General features: G+C 37.7%; 1 protein-coding gene across 2 annotated transcripts in view; it reads right to left on the bottom strand.

Annotated features, from left to right (window-relative positions):
- Window positions 1-25,190, bottom strand: part of GPC5 (glypican 5) — a 715,907-nt gene that overhangs the window by 663,427 nt on the left and 27,290 nt on the right. The window lies entirely within an intron of this gene.

Here is a 25,190-nt window from a genome sequence, read left to right on the forward strand (position 1 = left end):
ATGGAGCACCCTGCTGTGAGCCCCAGGGCATTTCACAGCTTCCTAAATTTTACAGAAAGCTCAGGACAATTGTATTTAGATGGCCTGGCATAATAAGTTATTCCGGGAATAGGAGGAAGACCCTTGGTCCTTAAAGTCTAGGAAGCTTCACAGCTCCCACATTAGTTCTTATTATAGAATAGGAGGAAGACCCTTGGTCCTTAAAGTCTAGGAAGCTTCACAGCTCCCACATTAGTTCTTCATCCACCAATTTTAGATCCTGAAAAGGAAAATCCACAGGCGTGCACACACACAAATGCAGACACACTACAGCCACCTTTCCAGCTCCTCTTGATCTTTCACACAGTCAGCCGGTTCTAACCTGAAGTCACTCTGAGCTTCATGCCAACCTGGGATAGCAAAATTTCTAATCGCTTTTGCTTCAGCTTAAATTAAATGAATAACAAATGACAGAATTTGAGCATTCTACAAAGGCTCAGAAGCATAAAATATTGATGTGGCACAGTAGGTAACATTTTGGCAATTGCTTCTCACTTTGCTTGCCTAAAGATATACAAAAGCAAATTCTACTTCAAAAAATAAAATGGATTAAAAGAAAACAAAGCTATCTTCTCAGCTTTATTCCCAAATGGAAGGATTGAGCAGTGAGCGTTCAGAGAAGAGCCGTAATAGAGATTGGTGAAAAGAGCCAATGAATAAACTTCTAGGGAATAAAAAGAATGATGATAGTAATAATGATGATGATGACAATGATAATAGGTTTTTGCAAATATCTTGTTGGAATTCAAATATCTAACACCTTTCTGCTGGACCATACTCCTAAACCAGGCACATCGTGACCCTTCTTTCCTGCACCTTCTCCAATAACCTCAGCCACTGTGCCCTCCCCTTCACTCACACTTTGGCCTCATTGCAGGTCCCCGTGTACACCAAGTTCTTCTTGCCACAGAGATGCTCTTTCTTCCTTCCTCACCCTATTTGTACTTATGCACACAGGCAGCAAACACACGCCTTCACCTAGTACGAATATACCCTATCTATTTTTCTTTATATCTTAACTCAGTCTTCTCATGGGAAACGTTCCTTATCATCCAGACAGCTCAAGTCCCTAGTACATGTTCATGGAGGGCCACAGAGCTCTTCATTGCACTTACCATAGTTGCAAATTTATATTCTTTAATGTGATACGTAGATAATTCCTTAAGCCATCTACACTGTAAAGCCCCCGATGGAAGGTTTTTTAATACCCCAATTGCCCAGTACATTGCCTAATACATCATAAAAACTCAATTATCATTCATGAAACCAATAGTTTAAAATTTTCCATATATATGCATCGTCTCATTTAATCTTCACATCAATCCCAATACAGCTGCCATGACTGTTAGGGTTTACATCTGAAGAAATGGAAGCATAAACAGGCTTGAAAACTGTCCAGAGTCACATCCGTACATATTACAAGATGGCAGAGATGGTTTTTAGAAACAGGTAGATGAATTCCCAAGCTCTGTTCTTCACCATCACTCTACTGAGAAGAAAGCAGTATCTTACATCTATAAACACTTTGTAACTGGCCGTTTTCTATCTTTGTTTTGAAAGAAGGCACTTATTTGATAAGTTGCAAGAAAATAAATTTTAGTTTAGGGACTACCCGAGGAGTTTTAGTCAAAGTAAGATAGGCTAAAATATAAAATTATAGAGTTGTTATTTGCCTCTTTAGCCAGTTTAAATGGTAGATATTACACTTAGGAAGGTGTGAGAAATTTCCTCTACTACCATCCTAAACGCAATCCAGGTGAGAAACCAACATGTCTCAGGAACTCTGTGTAAGCATATACAGCCATTTGGACAACTTCGTACAAACACATTCCTCTCTGCACTGATTAATTCAGACTTTCATTTAGAATCCTGGAAGTTTCTAACAACATAAAACCAAATTCCAAACCAAATGCCAAACCAAATGAGGGCTATAATTTGACAATGTACTTACCTCTCACTGGCATATTTTTTATCAGTATCACCTACAAGATATGCTTAAGTAATTTAGATTTGGAGAAGGAAAAGAATTGACAAAAAATCAGTTCTCTAGTTTACTAGATCAATCCAAAGGCAGACAAGATGAACAGAACAAACTCTTCAGGGAAAGAACCATACCCTACATTTTCTCCACAGGGTAAGCACAAAGGACATAACCAGATGCTTGTTAATAAAAGGCCCAGGCTGCAGTTCTCCTATCACATACAGAACAGGCATCATAAAGCGAGAGTGAACACAAGCAGATCCTACATGGTGACAGGGGCACCTTAGGGGACTTCAAAGCCTGGCTTAAAGAAACACAGCATGATCCCAGAGTGCCATGAGACAGCAATACATGACCCAGGCTCAGGAGTCACGGTCATGTTTCTAAATGGTAAAATCAAACTCCACAAATAATAAAATATGAAAAACAAGCAAAACAGAAATAAAACAGTAGGCTCCTCACTGAAGGAGCCGTCAACAGGCAGCAGCAATATTGATTAATATACACTGTGTCTTTTTCTCTGTTCCATAGCATAAAAAATTATACCAGACATCTATCAACCCACATATTTTTAGGCTAGCCCCACAAACTTCGAAATGCAAACAGGATGGAGAGAAGTCAGCAACCACCGCAAGATCTTCCTAGTGTCTGAGTCAGGGCAGGACACAGAAGAAAGAAGCAAAAAGAAATGTCTGAAGGCCTGAGAATGGCAAAAACCCCAAAATAGCAAACAGGAGTCACAGAAAACATAGGAATTGATCTGAGAATACAGTAGTCCCCACTTGTCACTGGTTTGTGTTCTGCACTTTCACATTATCCATGGTCAATCGCAGTTTGAAAATAGTAAATGAAAAATTCCAGAAATAAATAATACATAAGCTTTCAATTGCTTGCCATTCTGCAAGGCAGTGAAACCTCACACCACCTCCATCCAACTGGGGACTGAATCATCCTGTTGTCTGGCATTTTCAAGCTGCCTATGTTCCTGCCAGTTAGTCACTTAGCAGTCATTTCAGCTATTAGATCAACTGTCATGGTATCGCGACACTTGAGTAACTCTTATTTTAATTAATAATGGCCCCAATGTGCAAGAGTATTGATGCTAACTATTCAGATATGCCAAAGAGAAGCCATGAATTGCCCCCCAAGCAAAAAGGTGAAAGTTCTTGCCTTAGTAAGAAAAAAAAATTATATATCAAGTTGCAAAGATCTAAGTTTAAGTTTGCTAAGATTTGCTAAGAACTAATTTTCTCTCATGAAATTGTGATGAAGGAAAAAGAAATTGGTGCTAGTTTTGCTGTCACATCTCATACTGCAAAAGGTACAGCCACAGTGTGGTAGGTCTTTAGTTAAGATGAAAAAGGCATCCAATCTTCAGGGGGAAGACATGAACAGAAATATATTCTCCTTGGCAGCAATACTGGATTTGGGTACTATGTAAGATTTTTGGGTATCCACTGGGGGTCTTAGAATATATCCTCCACAGATAAAGGGGACTAGTCTAGCAGCTGAAACTGGGAGCATTTTGCCCTCTCAATTATTAAAGATGTGCAACAGACCCATAACAGAAAAGAATAAATGAACCAGAGTGGTACTGACACCCACTCACAAGAAAAAAAAATCGTTTTTTTGAGACACGGTCTCACTATGTCACCCTGGGTAGAGTGCCATGGCATTACAGCTCACAGCAACCTCAAACTCTTGCACTTAAGAGATTCTCTTGCCTCAGCCTCCCAAGTAGCTGGGACTACAGGCACCTGCCCCAACGTTGGGCTATTTTTTTGTTGTAGTTGTCATTGGTGTTTAGCAGGTCCTGGCCAGGTTCGAACCTGCCAGCCCCAGTGTATGTGGCCAGCGCCCTAACCACTAAGCTATAGGCACCGAGACAGAAGAAAAATTTTTGAAAGTGGAATTAAAATTCAGCAGAATAGGATTCCAAGAGACCCAGAAAAAAAAAATGGGAAGGGAAATAAATCTGGGAGATCTCAGAAAACAAGTGGCCATATTTTTAAATACTACACAAAATCAATAGGAGAAATTCCACAAAGTTAGAAAAGCTATTCTGAAGCCTCTCTCAATCTAAATGTTCCAAAAAACACTAACTTCATATAAAATGAATAACAAAAAGTGTTAAGGTCAAATCTCACAAAGAGTTAGTATAATAAAAATAAGAATAAAGAGCAGAACAAATCCCACAAACAAAGCATGCTGGAAAGACATGCCCTTCCCCCAAAAAACCAGATCAAAAATGTAGCCATACCATTTCAAAACAAACTAAGCTATAATGACACAAAACATGAAAGAACAACATAAATCAGAATTAGAAAAACTCAGATATGAGGTGACAGTACTCAGAGAAAAACTAAAGATGAAAGAAAAAAATCTTATGTGAAGACTCACTAGAAGGAACATGAGAGCCAACCACACAGATGTGATGCCTTAAGAGAAACAGAAGATGAAAAATAAGGATTTTGAAAAACCAAAAAGAATGAAAGGATTCAGAACACAATGATAGCAGATATTAAACAGAGGTACAGGTAACGTAAGCTGCTGAAGAAAGAAACAGAATAGGGCAGCACCTATGGCTCAGTCAGAAGGACACCGGCCCGTATACCGAGGGTGGCGGGTTCAAACCCGGCCCCCACAAAATTGCAACAAAAAAATAGCCAGGCATTGTGGTGGGCGCCTGTAGTCCCAGCTACTTGGGAGGCTGAGGCAAGAGAATCGCTTAAGCCCAAGAGATGGAGGTTGCTGTAAGCAGTGTGACGCCACGGCACTGTACCGAAGGTGACAAAGTGAGACTGTCTCTACAAAAAAGAAACAGAATAAATTCTGAAAACTATAGTTTATGTTATTCTGAAAATGTAGTGGGTATAATATGGGATAAAACAAATTAATAGTTATGCCACATTCAAATTCTGTTCTCCAATTCTATCCTGTATCCTTGAAAATCAGGATTATTAGTATCAGAGAAAGAAAATATAGACGAGTTTAAGTAAAACTAATCTTGCATTTGAAGTGGACATATGAACCCATGAAGAATTCTACCTTTAAAATGTATGTAATTTCTGCTTACACTGAAAAGACCTAATGACAATGACTAACCAAACAGCAAAGTGTGTCCCTCACGCCCAGAGTACAGTCCTGAAATGCCATTTCTCTTCTGACATCACGACTGATTCAGAAATAGACAATAAAAATCAAGTGCTTTTTGAAGAAATGGCTTATTCTAGGTGTGAGGCATGAAGTGTGTCATATAACAGGACTGTTGCCCACAATATAGCAATGAAGCTATCAAGGAACTACTAGAGTCATAGCAAAAGAACACAGGAGGCTGAGCGGTGGCTCCCGCCTGCTCACGCCTGTAATCCCAGCACTGTGGGAGGCCCAGGACTGTGAACTGCTTGAACTCAGGAGTTGGAGACCAACCTGAGCAATAGTGAAACCCCATCTCTAAAAATAGCCAGGTGTTGTAGCAGGCACCTATAATCCCAGTGACTTGGGAAGCTGAGGCAAGAGGATCGCTTGAGCCCAAGAGTTAAATGTTAAAGACCTGAACAAATTCCACAAACAAAAAATGTTAGAAAGACATGCCCTTCCTCCCCCCACCCCAAAAAAAAACCAAATCAAAAATGCAGCCATACTATTTCAAAACATGCTAAAATACAGTGACACAAAACATGAAAGAACAACATATATCAGAATTCGAAAAACTCAGATTTGAGCTAGAAGGCCATGGCACTCTACCAAAAGTGAAAGTGGGACTCAAAAAAACAAAACAAAACAGAAAACAGGAGTTGTGTATTCTGCTTGGACTACCATATCAAAATACTGTAGACCAGTGTCTTAAAAAAAAGACATTTATTTCTCACGGTTCTGGAAGCTGAAGTCTGAAATCAGGGGCCAGCAGGGTTGGTCCCTCCTTGGCTTGCAGGTGGCCATCTTCTCTCTGTGTCCTCACATGGCTTTTTCTGTGTGTACACATAACCCTGCTGTCCCTTCCTCTTCTTATGAAAACAACACTCATCCTGGATTAACTGTATTGATGGTAGACATAGAAAAGGGCCTTTGGTGCCAATACATGGAGATTAAAGTCTACTCAGGTTTACCAGAGTTGATGTTGCATGTTAATGGAGTACCAAATGCTCACCAGGAGAAAATAGAACCTGAGAATCTACAACAGAAAAATGATACTGGTAAACTTATGCCCCTTTCCTTTCCTTTCCTTCCCTTTCCCTTTCCCTTCCCTTTCTCCTTTCTCCTTTCCTTTCCTTAGGATATCTTCTTGCCATATGTTCTAAAACGGACAGGAATTTGTGAAATGTTATAATAGCAGAAAGGTCTTAAGCGAGTCAAATGTGATCTTTTACTCCACTGAGAAATGGCTTTTATCAAAAGACCCAAAGCTGGCTCAGCACCCATAGCTCAGAGTTAGGGCACGAGCCACATACACTGAGGTTGGCGGGTTCAAATCCAGTCTGGGCCTGCCAAACAACAATGATAACAAAAAAGTAACTGGGCATTGTGGTGGGTAGTAGCTACTTGGGAGGCTGAGGCAAGAGAATTGCTTAAACCAAAGATTTGGAGCTGTGATGCCTTGGCACTATACTGAGGACAACATAATGAGACTCTTTCTAAAAAAAAAAAGTCCCAAAGCAATACATACTGGCATAGCTGCAGAGAGTTAAGAACACATGTACACTGTTGGTGAGGATGTAAGGTAGTATAACCTCTACAGAAAGTCATATGGAGATTCCTCCAAGAACTCAAAGCAGACCCATCAGTTGATCCAGCAATCCCACTACTGGGAATTTACCCAAAGGAAGGAAAGAAATTTTATCAAAAAGACACCTGCACTCAAATGTTCATAGCAGCACAATTCAAAATTGCAAAGATGTCGAAACAACCCAAGTGCCCATTAAGACACGTGTGGATTAATAAACTGTAGTATAAAAAAAAATGCTTACGTCCATGAATCTAGCAAGAATTATGACAGAGGTATTGAATCTACTGGGAGCTCAACAGCATCTGCTCCCTCTTTTGGAAGTTCCTTTGAAAGTCTACCTTCCCCACTCACATACAAGTTATTTTGATGAGACTGATGTTCACAAAAAGATGAGTGCTGATTAACTAAAACACAGTATCCTACCCTGTCATAATAATGATTAATTCAGAAATAGACATTAATAAAAAATAAATAAATGCAAAGAGATATTTGCTAAGTCCATTAGAAGAGCAAAACTTTCTTCTGCTGAAACTACACTGGATGATGCAAAGATGCAAGGTTCACAGATGCTGCCATCATTTTCCAGCTCACAGTGATGGATCTACCATAGGTTTTTCTATCATCTACAATATAAAAAAAGTCTAGATAATACAACAGTAATGATATTCCCCAGGGTAGAAGCAGACAAAACCATTCCACTTTCTTCTGTAGTTTATTCCAGAACTTCACAGGAACTCCCTCCCCATCATGGAAATAATCTTTACACGTCCAAGAAACAAGAAGCATGCCATTTGCAATGACTGTGCTGTCTTAAAGATAGCAGCAATTAACTCTGAAAAAATACAATAGACTTTAAAGCCATAGGGAGTGAACAAAAGAGGAAAGATTCTAGAGGGGGGCCAATATTTGGAAGAAGGAAAAAAGCACTGGGGTTTAGTTTCTCATCTCTGTGGCTTTAGCCTGAGGATATTCCATGTTCATAGTGACTCAAACTCCAATAGAAAACTTGAAAACTCTTCTGGTTTGAAGAGTTAGAAAACAGAGATCAGAGCAATCACAGCTTCTAGAGCACTGGTTCTCAACCTTCCTAATACCGCGGCCCTTTAATACAGTTCATTTAATACAGGTTGTGACCCACAGGTTGAGAACCGCTGTTCTACAGAGTGCAGGTAGAATAAGTAACCTCTGCCCAAGTCTCTGGATGAACCATGAACCACACTGCATGTGACTGGACTAGCCTGGAAACAGCCTAGTGTTGGCAAGCTAAGGATGGAAGAATTGAATGAAAATTTTAGCTGTTGCCCAAGAGACACAGCTTAAACTTTTAACCTAAACCATTTAAATTTCCCCTAAACCAAATATATCAAATACACTTTAAAGAAATAGAATAGAATCTTCCATTTGTTAAAATCCTTTGCTATTTCCTTTCTGAGAATTTCATAATTTTCTTTATAGAGGTCCTTCGTTAGGTATATTTCTAGGTATTTCATTTTCTTTGAAACTATGGTGGAGGGAGTTGTGTCCTTAACTAGCTTCTCATCTTCACTGTTATTGGTGTATACAAAGGCTACTGACTTGTGGACATTGATTTTATATCCTGAAACATAACTGTATTTTTTGATGACTTCTAGGAGTCTTGTGGTTGAGTCTCTGGGATTCTCTAAGTATATGATCATGTCATCAGCAAAGAGGGAGAGTTTGACCTCCTCTGTTCCCATTTGGATTCCCTTTATTTCCTTATCTTGCCTAATTGTATTGGCTAGTACTTCCAGCGCTATGTTGAATAGTAAAGGTGACAGAGGACAACCTTGTCTGGTTCTAGTTCTAAGAGGAAAAGCTTTCGGTTTTACTCCATTCAGTAAAATATTAGCTGTGGGTTTGTCATAGATAGCTTCAATTAGTTTTAGAAATGTGCCACCTATGCCTATACTCTTCAGTGTTCTAATTAGAAAAGGATGCTGGATTTTATCAAATGCTTTTTCTGCATCTTTGAGAGGATCATATGATCTTTATTTTTGCCTCTGTTAATATGGTGGATAATGTTTATGGACTTGCGTAGGTTAAACCAGCCTTGCATCCCTGGGATGAAGCCTACTTGATCATGATGAATGAGTTTTTTGATGATAAGTTGTAATGTATTGGCTAGGATTTTGTTGAGAATTTTTGCATCTATATTCGTGAGTGAGATTGGTCTGAAATTCTCCTTTTTGGTTGGGTCTTTTCCTGGTTTTGGTATCAGGGTGATGTTTGCTTCATAGAATGTGTTGGGGAAGATTCCCTCTTCCTCAATTTTTTGGAATAATTTCTGCAGTACAGGAATAAGCTCTTCCTTGAAGGTTCAATAGAATTCTGGTGTGAAGCCATCTGGACCAGGACATTTTTTGGTTGGAAGCTTTTTTATTGTTTCTTTAATCTCAGTGCTTGAAATTGGTCTGTTCAGGAGCTCTGTTTCTTCCTGGCTAAGTCTAGGGAGAGGGTGTGATTCCAAATATTGATCCATTTCCTTCACATTGTCAAATTTCTGGGCACATAGTTTCTGGTAGTATTCAGAGATGATCTATTGTATCTTTGTGGGATCAGTTGTTATTCCCCCTTTATCATTTCTGATTGAGGTTACTAGAGATTTTACTTTTCTATTTCTCATTAGTCTGGCCAATGGTTTATCTATTTTATTTATTTTTTCAAAAAACCAACTCCTTGTTCATTAATTTTCTGAATGATTCTTTTGTTTTCAATTTCATTGATCTCTGATTTGATTTTGGAGATTTCTTTTCTTCTACTGACATTAGGCTTAGACACACCATGCTCATGGATGGGCAGAATCAACATTGTTAAAATGTCTATACTTCCCAAAGCAATCTAACTATTCAAGGCCATTCCTATCAAAATACCAACATCATACTTTCAAGATTTGGAAAAAATGATTCTGCATTTTGTATGGAACCAGAAAAAAACCTGTATAGCTAACATAGTTCTTAGTAATAAAAATAAAGCTGGGGGCATCAGCATACCAGATTTTAGTCTGTACTACAAAGCCATAGTGGTCAAGACAGCATGGTACTGACACAAAAATAGAGACATAGACACTTGGAATCAAATAGAAAACCAAGAAATAAAACTAACATCTTACAACCACCTAATTTTCAATAAACCAAACAAGAACATACCTTGGGGGAAAGACTCCCTATTCAATAAATGGTGTTGGGAGAACTGGATATCCACATATAAAAGACTGAAACTGGACCCACACCTTTCCCCACTCACAAAAATTGATTCAAGATGGATAAAGGACTTAAACTTAAGGCATGAAACAATAAAAATCCTCAAAGAAAGCATAGGAAAAACACTGGAAGATATTGGCCTGGGGAAAGACTTCATGAAGAAGACTGCCATGGCAATTGCAACAACAACAAAAATAAACAAATGGGACTTCATTAAACTGAAAAGCTTCTGTACAGCTAAGGAGACAACAACCAAAGCAAAGAGACAACATACACAATGGGAAAGGATATGTGCATGTTTTGAATCAGACAAAAGCTTGATAACTAGGATCTATGGAGAACTCAAATTAATCCACATGAAAAAGGCCAACAATCCCATTTATCAATGGGTAGAGACATGAATAGAACCTTCTCTAAAGAAGACAGACGAATGGCTAACAAACATATGAAAAAATGTTCATCATCTCTATATATTAGAGAAATGCAAATCAAAACAACCCTGAGATACTATCTAACCCCAGTGAGAATGGCCCACATCACAAAATCTCAAAACTGCAGATGCTGGCGTGGATGTGGAGAGAAGGGAACACTTTTACACTGCTGGTGGGACTGCAAACTAGTACAACCTTTCTGGAAGGAAGTATGGAGAAACATCAAAGCACTCAAGCTAGACCTCCCATTTGATCCTGCAATCCCATTACTGGGCATCTACCCAGAAGGAAAAAAATCCTTTTATTATAAGGACACTTGTACTAGATAGACTGTTTATTGCAGTGCAATTTACAATCGCCAAAATGTGAAAATAGCCTAAATGCCCACCAACCCAGGAATGGATTAACAAGCTGTGGTCTATGTATACCATGGAATGCTATTCAGCTATTAAAAAAATATGGAGACTTTACATCCTTCGTATTAACCTGGATGGAAGTGGAAGACATTATTCTTAGTAAAGCATCACAAGAATGGAGAAACATGAATCCTATGTACTCAATTTTGATATGAGGACAATTAATGACAATTAAGGTCATGGGGGGGAAGGAAAAGCAGAGAGAGGGAAGGAGGGAGGGGGTGGGGCCTTGATGTGTGCCACACCTTCCGGGGGCAAGACATGGTTGCAAGAGGGACTTTACCTAACAAATCCAATCAGTGTAACCTGGCTTATTGTACCCTCAATGAATCCCCAACAATAAAGAAAATAATAATAATAAAGGAAAAAAAAAGAAAGAAATAGAATAGAATCCAGTGTCAAAATAACATAATATTCGCAGTATCTAGGGAAACAATCTAAAACTACTGGACATACAAAAATCAGTATAATTTGACCCATTTTAGCCTGGATGAAAAGGAGTGCACACAAAGAAAATGAGGAATGTGAGGAAATTAAGAAACTCAACTTTGAAAATCAGAAGTCTGTTAGACATCCAATTAATGATGTGGAAATAATGTTAGTTTACTAATTATGAAATGTCCAGTTTCCTTAAGTACTAAGTTTGATGATTGTGAAGGTGCACTCTCACTCTTTCAAACACACATTTTGACTTATGATTGTCTTTCAAATTTTTTAAAGCAATTTTTGTGAAACCACAGATAAGTCAAAAGTTCACATTATTTTTGATTATGAGTTCCATTGTGAAACTAATACAGCACAGACAGTTTGAAACACCAAAAAAGTATTTGGGAAGGAAGCAGCTAATGAACACACATTGTTTTGATGATGGTTTGAGAAGTTCCTTTCTGGTGATTTTAATCTTGAAAATGTGCCACATGGGTATCTGACACCAAAGTTGATAATAACGAGCTGAAAGCTGTAGTGGAAGTGAATCCATCTCATCCTACATGTGAAGTAGCAACAAGGTTTGACATTGCTAATCCAACAATACTAGACCATTTGAAACAAATTGGTAAGGTAAAGAAGCTGGAAAGATAGGTTCTGCATGAATTAAACAAGCGTTGGAAGAAAAATCATCTTGAGGAATACCTTTCTCTGCTGTCATGACATAAAGGCAAACACTCTATTGTTACTTTAGAGGGAACTCATTGTTATAATGAGTTATAGCTCATTATATTAATGAGTTGTTATATAGCTAATGTTATATAACACTCATTGTTATAATAGCTAATGGTGTCTGTGTGGTGATCAGGACTGGTGTTATCCACTACAGCCTCATGAAACCTGGTCAGCTGATTACAGTAGCTGTCTACTGCAACCCACTGGAAAACAATGATGAGGATGCTTGGGATTAAGCAGTCGAGATTGGTCAACAGAGATAGGCCACTCCTCTTGCAAGACAATACTTTACCATATGTCACACGAACAACGCTGCTCAAGCTACAGAAACTGGACTTGGAAACTTTCTGTCATTCCCCATATTGCACCAACTGACTACAACTTCTTTTAGGCTTTGGACCACTTCTTGCAAGGAGAAATATTCAGTTCTCAACAAGCTGTGGAAAATGCCGTTTGTGATTTCATCAACACTTGCTTGCCAGGCTTCCTCACTATTGGCATAAAAAAGCTACAGTTAAGATGACAAAAGTATGTCAATAGTTCAGGTGCACACTTTAGTTATTCTATAACAAGCAAGAAGTAATACAGTTAAACTTTTAATTTGAAATTGGACATGTCGTATTTAATGAACTAAAGTATTTGAATATGCAAGTCTGGAGCCAAGAAGAGAGACTGAAAATATAAATTCGGGCATATGAAATGCATTATGATATTAAATACTAAGGATTCTGAGAAGATCCCCTAAAGAAAAAGTTTAGTTAATGAAGGGTTTTTCAATCTCAGCACTGTTGATAATATTTTGGGGTTTAGTTGGAGAGCTGTCCTGTCCTCAGTAGGATGCTTAGTAGCATTGCTGACTCCACCTATTAGATGCCACTAGCACACACACTTGAACACATGTGCTCTTGAATAGACACACAAAGCTGTAACAGTCAAAGTACTTCTAGACACTCCTTCATGTCCCCCTGGGATATAACCACCCCTGGTTGTGATCCACTGGCCATGCAAAGCCTCAGGCATGACATTATGAATGGGAACAGAAGAGTAACCCTTGAAAAGAACCTGAGAGGAGTAGTCAGTCACACAGGAGGGGAAAAAGGTGCAAGTGTGGCTTCCTGAAAGCATTTTAAGGGAGAGAACAGCTATATTTGTGGGAAGCAGCCACGTTTAATAAGTCTGTGCTTTTCTAAGATCTGTAAGCATCTGGAATATCATTTTGACTGTTTCCTTACCTTAATGAGATATCTACTTCATGAGCAACCACAATGCATTTGAAATCCTGCTAATTATAAGGAATAACCATAAGGTCTGCACATTCATTGAAAGCTATTGTATCAAAACCTTTTTTAACAGTTTTTATATTTATTCTTTCTATCTTCTGCCCATTCTAACTAGAAAGGGCTGCTCAGTAGTGCCTAATATCACCCTGAGTTCTTTCCTTTCATAAACATTTATTCTGTGGACTTAATTGGTACTGGTTCTCTTCCAAGACCATAAGTTCCAATAGGATAAGGACCACCTTTGCCTTGTTTCCAAGTGTGTTGTAAATAAACAACCCAGTGCCTGGCACAAAAGATGTTCAGTAAAATATTGATCTCCTTTCCTTTCTCCTTACTTGCATATACAATACACTGTAAAAAAGTTAATAAGGCACTGTCTTTGCTCAAAATTAATTAGGTAGCTTTAAATACGCATATCTAGGAAAAGCAAATTCCTGAGGACATCAAAAACTGGCACAATAAATGATTAAAATAGTATTTTTGGTTACTGTGCTTACATTTTCACAAGTATTTTTCATATAGGTTACATAATTTATAGATTCATCTTGATGAATACACCATAATAATTTATTCATTATTATTTATGGTGTATTCATCAAGATGTATAAGGATTAAGGATTAAGGAAAGATAAGGATTCATCTTTCCTACTTTATAGAATGTAGCCATTGTCCTATGTATTGATAGTCTTCATTAAAATGAAAAAATTCAGTAAAGTATTAAGTGTTTTAGCTATTATGAGTTTTAATAGTTCTAGACTCAATAAAAGTAAACAATATTTAGGAAATTTATAAATTTAGACAAATAAGGTCAATGTAATATTTGCAGATAGAAGAGTAATACCATCCCTCATATATAAAAATGGTATCATTGATCCTTCAACAGGTATTGTGTTCAGAGTTGCTTCTCTAGAAATGGTGGATGACCGTTCACACAAAACCACATACTCAAAAGCTCTCAAATCCTTACTTTTATAACACTACATATAAAAGGATCTATTTTAAGTCCATGAAACACAAAGATACCCTAAGCAAAATCATTTCTCTAACTTGAATTCAAGAATTTTGAGTCAACAGTTAACTCTCCTACATGTTAACCAGCTTGGAAGACAAAAGATCTAAACACACTTGCACTGTGCATGCACACATAGCAACAGAAGTGTATCCCGCTACTTGAGGGATGACAAAAAATGAATTGCAATGTCATCCCCTAAGTTTTAAGGGGCCCCAAATTGTTCTATTCCTCTTTCACCAACTCACCAAAACGAACATGTCAATAACCAATAAGCCATGCTATTCCTCTCAATAAAACCATACTAATGTGGCAGAACTCCTCCAAGCTGGGATAAAGCTGAGTTTCTGAACTATCAGGCACATAGAACTAAGTATTACTTCTTGCTTTTCAAGGATCTATTTGCTTCCACTGATATATACAGACTAAAGATCTTGCTGTTGGCACAGTTAGAGGTGAAATGGGGAAGAAATCTTCAATCATAAATTGCTCTCAGTCCAAAATAACTCACCCAGCTACAATAAAAGCTCAATAGATACTTTCTTTTGCATTGCCTTACCTCTTGTTAACCCCCATTTCCTCCAGAATCTGCTCCCTCAACACCCCTACCTATGGGAGAGGCACTTACCAGCCACATGGATGTAATACAATTCCATACCTCTGTTTAGTTTATTGAACTGAAAGTGTTTACATATGACTCACACTGAACCAATTTAAATCTTTCACTGTAGAATTCAGAATTGTAACAAAGAAAGAGTCTAGTCTGTTTGTGGTCAGAGCTGTTTCATATACACAGTAGAATCTCCATGGTTGGCCACCTCCCTACATTGACCACCTCCTTAAGTTGAGCTAATTTTCATGGACTGAACATACGCCACATATACCTATTAGTACAGTAGGCTTGGTTCTTTATGTTGACCAGTTTGTTACAGTCCCTTACAAGGTCAACTTACAGAGGTTCTACTGTAATTTAAGAGTGACATGCCCATGCTATTTCACCATGGAGACGAAAACAGCAAATATTACACAAATGCAAGAAAAACCATCAAAGCTCAATACAGTCCCTCTTTCAGTCCTTTCCTGATGCCTAATTATTTCCTATACTTTGGGGGTTTATCAGCCTTATTGAAAAGTGTATAATAAATTATTTCAACATTAAATAGACCAGATTAGTTTGTGTTTCTTCCAACAAAAATGCCTAAGCTAATACACCAGTGAGAAGGAAGTAACAGAAGATAAATTTGACCAATATATTACATGGAAACATCTCATAAATTATGAAATGCACAGTAAAATAAACCAGTCCTAGATACGGTGGTTGGGAAGGCAGTTGTTTTAGGGACAGAATGGTGACTCACACTCAAAACTATGCCATCCCGGCTCGGCACCTATAGCTCAGCAACTAGGGTGCCAGCCACATATACTGGAGTTGGTGTTTTCAAACCAAGCCCCTGCCTGCCAAACAACAAGGACAACTACAACCAAAAAATAGTTGAGCGCCTGTAGTCCCAACTGCTTTGGAGACTTTGGCAAGAGAATCACTTTAGCCCAAGAATTTGAGGTTGCTGTGAGCTGTGACGCTACAACACTCTACCAAGTGTGATACAGGGTGATTCTGTCACAAAACAACAACAACAACAACACGGTCCTATCCCAATCACTGGGGCTTTGTGTGTGCCTAGAAATAAATAATGTACTAAAAAAAAAACTATTACTTGGCACTTCACCAGCTCTGCTATAGGCAACCCCCACTGTCGCTATGTTTGTTTAACACATACATTAATGAAAATCGTGTCACCCAGAGGCTCTCAAATAAAAATAAACAAAAATCCAACTCAAACTGGCAAAAAACATAAGGGATTTAATTGTTCAGAAAACTAAAAGCTTTATGTGAGAATGTTGTTAGGGAATATTTAACACAAGTGCTTACACACATTTACAGAGGACTTGCTTCCTCTCTGCCTCTCCACTCTGTCTTCCACAGAATTCACTTCATCCTTGGTTCCCCATGGGGAGCACTCCCAGGAACTCTAGCCTGACAGGTAGTAAAATGGCTGCTCTGATTCAGTTCATACCACCCAGAGGAAGAGAAAATATACTTCAGGTAGTCCTTACAGAAGAAAGAGAAAACTTCTTTTCAGAAGTCTCAGAAAACTTTACATTTTATTGGCTCTGGCTGACTTAAAAGTTCATTCCCAAATAATCATTGTGGCCAAAATATGAGTACTTCAAGGGTTTAAGCCAAATAGGAGTTCAGAAGTCCAAGTGGGACAGGGAAGTATCATGATGAGGAAGATGCTGCGAAGCTTGAAGTTTTAAGACGCCAACCAATTTTCTTTACTGTGTTTCTGTAGACCCCAACATGATGCTTCCTTCTCTGGCTGACACTGGGGTTAACTGCTGCCTTCGTCAGAGACAACTTCAGCAAGAGCCCAGCTTTACTTAACAGGCCTGCTGTGTCAGGGTACATGTACTTTGTGAACTCCCAACATTATGTGAGGCAACATCAATACAATCAATACTTTCCACTCTTATTGACTATCTCATAGCCCACTCTTCCTAGCAGGTTCTACAGCTCTGAGCCAAAAGATGGTAGTAAGGCAGGACTAAGGATGTCATTTTTTTTTTTTTTAATTTCTGAGGTCAGTTTTCTTTTACAAGCTACAGTAGACTGTGAGCTTATTGGTCCTTCTCCCATTCTTGTCCTTCATGAACTTTATCATACAGAAATTTGTCAAATATTTTGGCACTGGATCATATTTTGTTGTAGTTTTCTACAATGTATTGTTTCCTGTTTTATTCCTTTATCCACTTTTATCACATAATGTATAGAAGTGGTTCTCAATCTTCCTAATGTTATGATGTGTTTTCATTGTTACAAAGAGGTGGCGACCCACACTGTTGAGAACTACTGATTTAGAGAATGAGGGAGGAAAATAAGAATAATTAAAATGCTACATGCATTCTGTGCTCCAAATTGGAAAGTTTTATTGTTTCTTTCATAATGTGCTCTTTTGTAATTGGAAGAAAACCTCCAAAGAGGCATGTCACATGATAAATAATTGTTAAAAGGCACCATCAAATCCCAAAATAATTGTGAGGAATTCTTTATGACCTCCAGAGAAGTTTCTACTGCAGGACTTTATGAGGAAATAACATAGCAGATTCTATAACAAAGGCTAAGAGAAAAAGATAATGATTCTAAAATCCTTGGAATTGTTTATCAGTTTACCTCTTAGTAACTACAAAGGTGATGTTAATTTATAATTATTGGTATAAATATGCTCGTAATAGTATAATTCTATCTGCTAGGGTGAAATCACTCTATAAGTAGCTTCCTAAATTCTACTCTTGTATTTTCTCCATTTTATGACACCAAAGATCCACCATAAATTTGCTCTTTAATTATTTTGAGGGTGAAGAAATACATTGTATTAAATGTGTACATTGATAAGGTATTTCACAAAACACCAAAAGGCAAATAGAAAAATGTCATAAGGGAAAAAAATAACAGTAGTTACATTGCTGACACTGGGAGTAAAGAAAAAAATAAAGAGAAAAAGAATAAACAGTTTGACAGGATAAAAGCCAGAGTCCCCCAAACTGAGATTCCTTTCTGGTTTCCTAATTTGAAGATGCATAGGGGAAAGTGAAAGAAAAGAGTGAGAGACTTTGCCTAGTAATTCAGGAATTCTTCCATATTTTACCTAAGGCTGCCAAAGGCAGTATCACCAGGACTATATAAGAGTCACAGCTTTACTGGGTATGGGGCACCCCCTAGTGTTAATATGGCTGCAGTGACAAAGATTTAGACCTTTGAATATCTGGAAAGACTTCTCAAGAAAGATAGGTACAAACAAGCATAGGCTGCAAAAATTAGAAAAAAATACCAAATTAATCAACACTCAGACATCAACAAATATCTACAAGCATGAACATCCAGGAAAACATGACTTCACCAAACAAACTAAATAAGACCACACTGACAAATCCTCAAATGACAAAAATGTGTGACCCTTTCAGAGAATCCAAAATAGCTGTTATAAGGAAGCTCAACAAACTTCAAGACAACACAGGAAAGAATTCATAGCCCTATCAAAGAAATTTAACCAAGAGATCGAAATAATAAAAAAAATCAAAAATTCTAGAGCTGAAAAATTCAATTGCTGAACTGAAAATGCATCAAAGTATCTCAATAGCAGAATTGATGATACAGCAGAAAGAATTAGTAGATCTGAAAATGAACTACATGAAAATACACAGAATAAGGGGAAATAGAGACAAAAATGAATTAAAGATCTAGAAAACAGCCTCACAAGAGAAAACTTAAGAATTATTGGCCTTAAAGTAGAAAAAGAGAGAGATACTGGAATAGAAAATTTATTCAAAGAAATAGTAACAGAACTTTTCAACTCTAGAGAAAGATAAAAATATTCAAGGAAAAGAAGATCAAAGAACATTAAGTAGACGTAAACCACGTAAGATTACCTCAAGGTATTTCATAATCACACTCCCAAAGGTGATGAATAAGGAAGGGATCCTAAGATCATGAAGAGAAAAGAAACAAAACATAATGGAGCTTCCATACATCTTGTAGCAGACTTCTCAGTGGAAACTTTATGGGCCAGGAGAGAGTGACATGACATAGTCAAAGCGCCAGTGAAGTGGCTTACGTCTATAATCCTAGTACTCTTGGAGGCCAAGGCAGGTGGATCATTTGAGCTCATGAGTTCAAGATCACACTAGCTAGAGCGAGGCCCCATTTCTAAAAATGGCCAAGAGTTGTGGTGAGTGCCTAGAGTCCCAGCTACTTAGGAGGCTGAGGAAAGAGAAACATTGAGCCTAGGAGTTTGAGCTTGTTGTTAGCTATGATGCCACAGCACTCGACAGGAAAGTGACAAAGTGAGACTCTTGTCTTAAAAAAAAAGTGCTGGGTGGTACCTGTGGCTCAAAGGAGTAGAGCGCCAGCCCCATATGCCAGAGGTGGTGGGTTCAAACCCAGCCCCAGCCAAAAACTGCAAAAAAAAAAAAAAAAGAAAAAGTGCTAAATGAAAAAATCCTAGAATGTTATATCCTGCAAAAAAATCCCTCGAACATGAAGAAGAAATAAAAATTTTCACAAAAAAACAAAAGCTGAAAAATTTGGCCAACACCAAACATAACTTAAAAGAAATGCTAAAGGGAGTTCCTCAGTCTAGAAGAAAGGATATTAACAAACAATAAGAAATCATCTGAAGGTAATACTAACTCACTGGTAAGAGTAAGTACACAGGTTAACATAAAATACTCTAAGTCACTATAATAGTGATATGTAAACTACCCGTAATCTTGATTAGGAAGACTAAAAGACAAAACTACCAAAATTAGTAACTACAAGAACATTTTAAGAGATTGATAGTAACAAAAGTTATAAGTAAAAACAAGTCAAAAAAACAGGGGTATAGAGTTAGAGTATAGAGGGATTTTTTTTTTAATTTCTCTGCCCATTTGATTTTTTGTTGTTGTTTTTTTTTTTGTAACCAAAGTTATACTACCACTAATTTAAAATAATTAGTTATAATATTTTTGCAAGCCACATAATTATTTCAAATCAAAAAATGTAAAATAGATACACACACACAAAAACCAAGAAGTTAAAAGATACTAACCAGAGAAAATCACTTTTACACAAAGGAAGAAAGAAAAAGAGGACCACAAATCAACCAGAATTCAAACAATATGGAAATAATAAGGCCTTATTTATCAATAATAACATTGAATGTAAATAGGCTAAACTTGCCAATCAAAAAAACAAAATGGCTGAATGAATAAAATAAGACCCAACTGATACTGCTAAGAAAACTCACTTTACCAGTAAAAGCACTCATACGCTGAGAGTAAAGAAATGGAAAAAGATATTTCAAGCAAACAGAAACCAGAAAAGCAGAGAAGCAGCCATATTTCAACCATATAAAATATATTTCAAGACAAAAACAAAAAAAGACAATGAATGTCATTATATAATTATACAGAAGTCAATTCTGCAAGAGGATATAAGTTATAAATATATGTGCACCCAATACTAGACCACCAAGATATACTGAGCAAATATTTTTTAGAGCTAAAGAAAGAGACAGATCCCTCAAGTAAGAGCAAGATGGCTGCTGAGTAACAGCTTCCCTGCAACTGGGCACTGTGAGTCTAGGGAGATAAGACTCCAGGCATCTCTGGCTGGTGGGATATGCCTATAATCATCCCTTTGAGGACACAGGGAGTTAGCAAGAGACTTCTGGAGCCCAAGAGGAGGACAAAAACAGTGGTAAGTGGTTGTGTGTGTTCGATCAGTCTAATCTCACTGGCAGTTATAAGTACAGCAACAGTTAGACTGCAAACTGGAAAGGCCTTACCTGTGAGCTGTTTTGGTGTTTTTGGATTTGGCACTCAGTTGAACTGCCTTGGGGAGAGCTTGGGCAGCAGTGTGGAGAACTTTGGGTGTTGTCTAGGGCCCCAGACTGAGCCGCTGAGCCGGATGGACCTAATAGTGTTCAGCTGTGGGCCGCAGGGAACCATTGTGAGAGAACTGCCCCAGCAAGCTCCACCCTCAGGATCACAGAGCAAGGATCCCACAGGAGCTAGTAATCTAGTGACTGAGCAGCCTAAAGGCGGGGACTAAGCCGCCTCACAGCCTCAAACCTCAGGGACAGAGTGAGACTGGTTTTGGCACACTAGGTAAGTGGATAGCCACTTTAGCAGTGATCCCAGCAACAAGCTTTCCTGGGAAAGTTTCTGCTTAGCCAAGTTTAGAAGTTTAAAGTGCCTTTTAAGAGAGCTAAAGAGAGATTTATGTTTGTTTGTTTTGGGTTTATTTTGTTGTTGTTTTGTTTTTTAATTTCAACATTTTCCCTACAGATTTTTTCTTTCTTTTTCTTTTCTTTCTCCATGTTTCTAGTTTAAATACAATTTCCCATTGCTGTCTTTTTCAATAATTAGAACTTCATTTTTGCTACTGTTTCTACCCCTATTATTTGGTTTTCTGTTTGCTTGTTTTGGTTTGATTATAGCATTTTTGTCTTTCCTCTCTACTTGGTGGAGGTGGGATAGTGTGTCCCATCAGGTTAGCAAAGAGCTGTTGACCTCAAGGGAACCACCCAACCGGGCACTCACAGAGGTTGGGGTTTTTTTAAGGTTGTGTCAAAGTACCCTACTATATACCTATATTGCTCTGTCTCCCTCTTTCTGTGCCTCTCTTCTTTTTGTCAATATTCCCTTTTACATACCCCCTCTCCTTTCTCTATTTTCCTTTCTTTCTTTCTTTCTTTCTTTCTTTCCTTCTTTCTCTTTCTTTTATCCCTTCCTGCTCCTCAACCTTCTCATCCTTCTGGTCCTGTACCAAAAAGACTCATTGAAACCCTAGTCCACAGGCACGGGAACTTAAAGAGCAAGAGGAAGTGAAAGGAAAATTAGGGCAAGGAAACAGATAAAAGAAATCACTCATAAGAAAGAATCAGCAGAAAACTCCTGGCAACATGAAGAACCAATCCAGAGCAACCCCTCCAAGGGACCATGAGGTAGCTACTGCAGAGGATTCAACCTATAAAGAAATGTTAGGAATGACAGAAAGGAAATTTAGAATACACATGATGAAAACAATGAAGGAAATGAAGAAAATTGCTAATAAAGTGGAAAATAACCGAAAGGAATTCCAAAAACAGAATCAAATAAGAGATGAAAGATATGAAGAATATAGAAAAGATATAGCAGAGCTGAAGGAATTGAAGCAGTCAATTAGGGAACTTAAAGATGCAATAGAAAGTATCAGCAACAGGTTAGACCATGCAGAAGAAAGAGTTTTGGAAGTAGAGGACAAAGTTCTTGAAATAACTCAGATAGGCACAAAAGAGAGAGAAAGTAGAATGTTCACCGACAGAATTATGGGACGTTATGATGCGTTGCAACATACGAGTTATAGAAATCCCAGAAGGGGAAGAAGAATGCCTCAGAGGAATGGAAGCCATACTAGAGAATTATTATAAATGAAAATTTCCCAAATATCACCAAAGATTCTGATACACTCCTTTCAGAGGGTTATCGGACCCCAGGTTGCCTCAACTCTAACTGAGCTTCTCCAAGACATATTATGATGAACCTGTCCAAAGTCAAGACAAAAGAAAAGATTCTGCAAGCTTCCAGGAGTAAGTGCCAGTTGACCTACAGGGGCAAATCCATCAGAGTGACTGCAGACTTCTCTAATGAAACTTTTCCAAGCAAGAAGACAATGGTCATCTACCTTTAATCTACTTTAACAGAACAATTTCCAGCCCAGAATTCTATATACTGCTAAGCTAAGCTTTAAAATTGATGGAGAAATAAAATCATTTACAGATATACAAACACTGAGGAAATTCGCCACAACAAGACCAGCTCTACAGAAAATACTTCAACCTGTTCTACACACTGACCATCACAGGGGATCAGCAGCAAAGTAAGAACTCAGAAATTAAAAGACAGAACCTAACTTCTACAATGATGCAAAAGACAAAACTAAGCAATGGACTCTCACAAAATAAGATGAATAGAATACTACCACGCTTATTAATTATCTCAATAAATGTTAAGAGCAACTAAAGTCAATTATCAATTATCTCAATAAATGTTAAGGGCTGAATTCCCCACTGAAGAGACATAGATTGGCTGACTGGATTAAAAAACAGAAGCCATCCATTTGCTGTCTGCAGGAAACACACCTGGCTTCAAAAGACAAATTAAAACTCCCAGTCAAGGGTTGGAAGACAATTTTTCAGGCAAATGGAATTCAGAAGAAAATAGGAGTTGCGATCTTATTTTCAAATACATATGGATTTAAAGCAACTGAAGTCAAAAAAGACAAAGATGGTCACTTTATATTGGTCAAGAGAAAAATACAACAACAAAATGTTTCAATTCTAAATATTTATGCACCCAATTTAAATGCTCCCAGATTCTTGAAACAGACCTTACTCAGTCTGAGCAATATGATATCTGATAAGACCATAATAACAGAAGACTTTAACACTCCTCTTACAGAGCTGGACAGATCCTCTAAACAGAAATTAAACAAAGATATAAGAGATTTAAATGAGACCCTACAACAACTGTGTTTGATAGACGCATATAGAACACTCCATCCCAAAGATAAAGAATGTACATTCTTCTCATCACCCCATGGAACAGTCCACAAAATTGATCATATCCTGGGACACAAAACAAATATCAACAGAATCAAAAGAATTGAAATTTTACCTTGTATCTTCTCAGACCATAAGGCACTAAAGGTGGAACTCAACTCTAACAAAAATGCTCGACCCCACCCAAAGGCATGGAAATTAAACAATCTTCTGTTGAATAACAGATGGGTGCAGGAAGAAATAAAGCAGGAAATCATTTGACATAACAAAAATGAAGACACAAGCTACCAAAACCTTTGGGATACTGCAAAAGTAGTTTTGAGAGGAAAATTCATCGCTTTAGATGCCTACATTCGAAAAACAGAGAGAGAGTGTATCAACAAACTCACAAGCCATCGTATGGAATTGGAAAAAGAAGAACAATCTAAACCTAAACTCAGTAGAAGAAAAGAAATATCCAAAATCAAATCAGAGATCAATGAAATTGAAAACAAAAGAATCATTCAGAAAATTAATGAAACAAGGAGTTGGTTTTTTGAAAAAATTAATAAAATAGATAAACCATTGGCCAGACTAACTAGAAATAGAAAAGTAAAATCTCTATCAACCTCAATCAGAAATGATAAAGGGGAAATAACAACTGATCCCACAGAGATACAAGAGAGCATCTCTGATTACTACCAGAAACTCTATGCCCAGAAATTTGACAATATGAAGGAAATGGATCAATATTTGGAATCACACCCTCTCCCTAGACTTAACCAGGAAGAAACAGAGCTCCTGAACAGACCAATTTCAAGCACTGAGATTAAAGAAACAATAAAAAAGCTTCCAACCAAAAAGTTCCCTGGTCCAGATGGCTTCACACCAGAATTCTATCAAACCTTCAAGGAAGAACTTATTCCTGTGCTGCAGAAATTATTCCAAAAAATTGAGGAGGAAGGAATCTTCCCCAACACATTCTATGAAGCAAACATCACCCTGATACCAAAACCAGGAAAAGACTCAACTAAAAAGGAGATTTCAGACCAATTTCACTCATGAATATAGATGCAAAAATTCTCAACAAAATCTTAGCCAATAGATAACAGCATATCATCAAAAAAGTCATACATCATGATCAAGTAGGTTTCATCCCAGGGATGCAAGGCTGGTTTAACATACACAAGTCCATAAACGTTATCCACCATATTAACAGAGGCAAAAATAAGGATCATATGATCCTCTCAATAGATGCAGAAAAAGCATTTGATAAAATCCAGCATCCTTTTCTAATTAGAACACTGAAGAGTATAGGCATAGGTGGCACATTTCTAAACTGATTGAAGCTATCTATGACAAACCCACAGCTAATATTTTACTGAATGGATTAAAACCGAAAGCTTTTCCTCTTAGAATTGGAACCAGACAAGGTTGTCCTCTGTCACCTTTAGTATTTAACATAGTCTTGGAAGTTCTAGCCAATACAATTAGGCAAGACAAGGAAATAAAGAGAATCCAAATGGGAGCAGAGGAGGTCAAACTCTCCCTCTTTGCTGACGACATGATCTTATACTTAGAGAAACCCAAAGACTCAACCACAAGACTCCTAGAAGTCATCAAATACAGTAATGTCTCAGGATATAAAATCAATGTCCACAAGTCAGTAGCCTTTGTATACACCAATAACAGTGAAGATGAGAAGCTAGTTAAGGACACAACTCCCTCCACCATAGTTTCAAAGAAAATGAAATACCTAGAAATATACCTAACGAAGGACCTCTATAAAGAAAATTATGAAGGG

The sequence above is a fragment of the Nycticebus coucang genome, chromosome 15 (genome assembly GCF_027406575.1).
Source record: "Nycticebus coucang isolate mNycCou1 chromosome 15, mNycCou1.pri, whole genome shotgun sequence".
Classification (NCBI taxonomy): domain Eukaryota; kingdom Metazoa; phylum Chordata; class Mammalia; order Primates; family Lorisidae; genus Nycticebus; species Nycticebus coucang.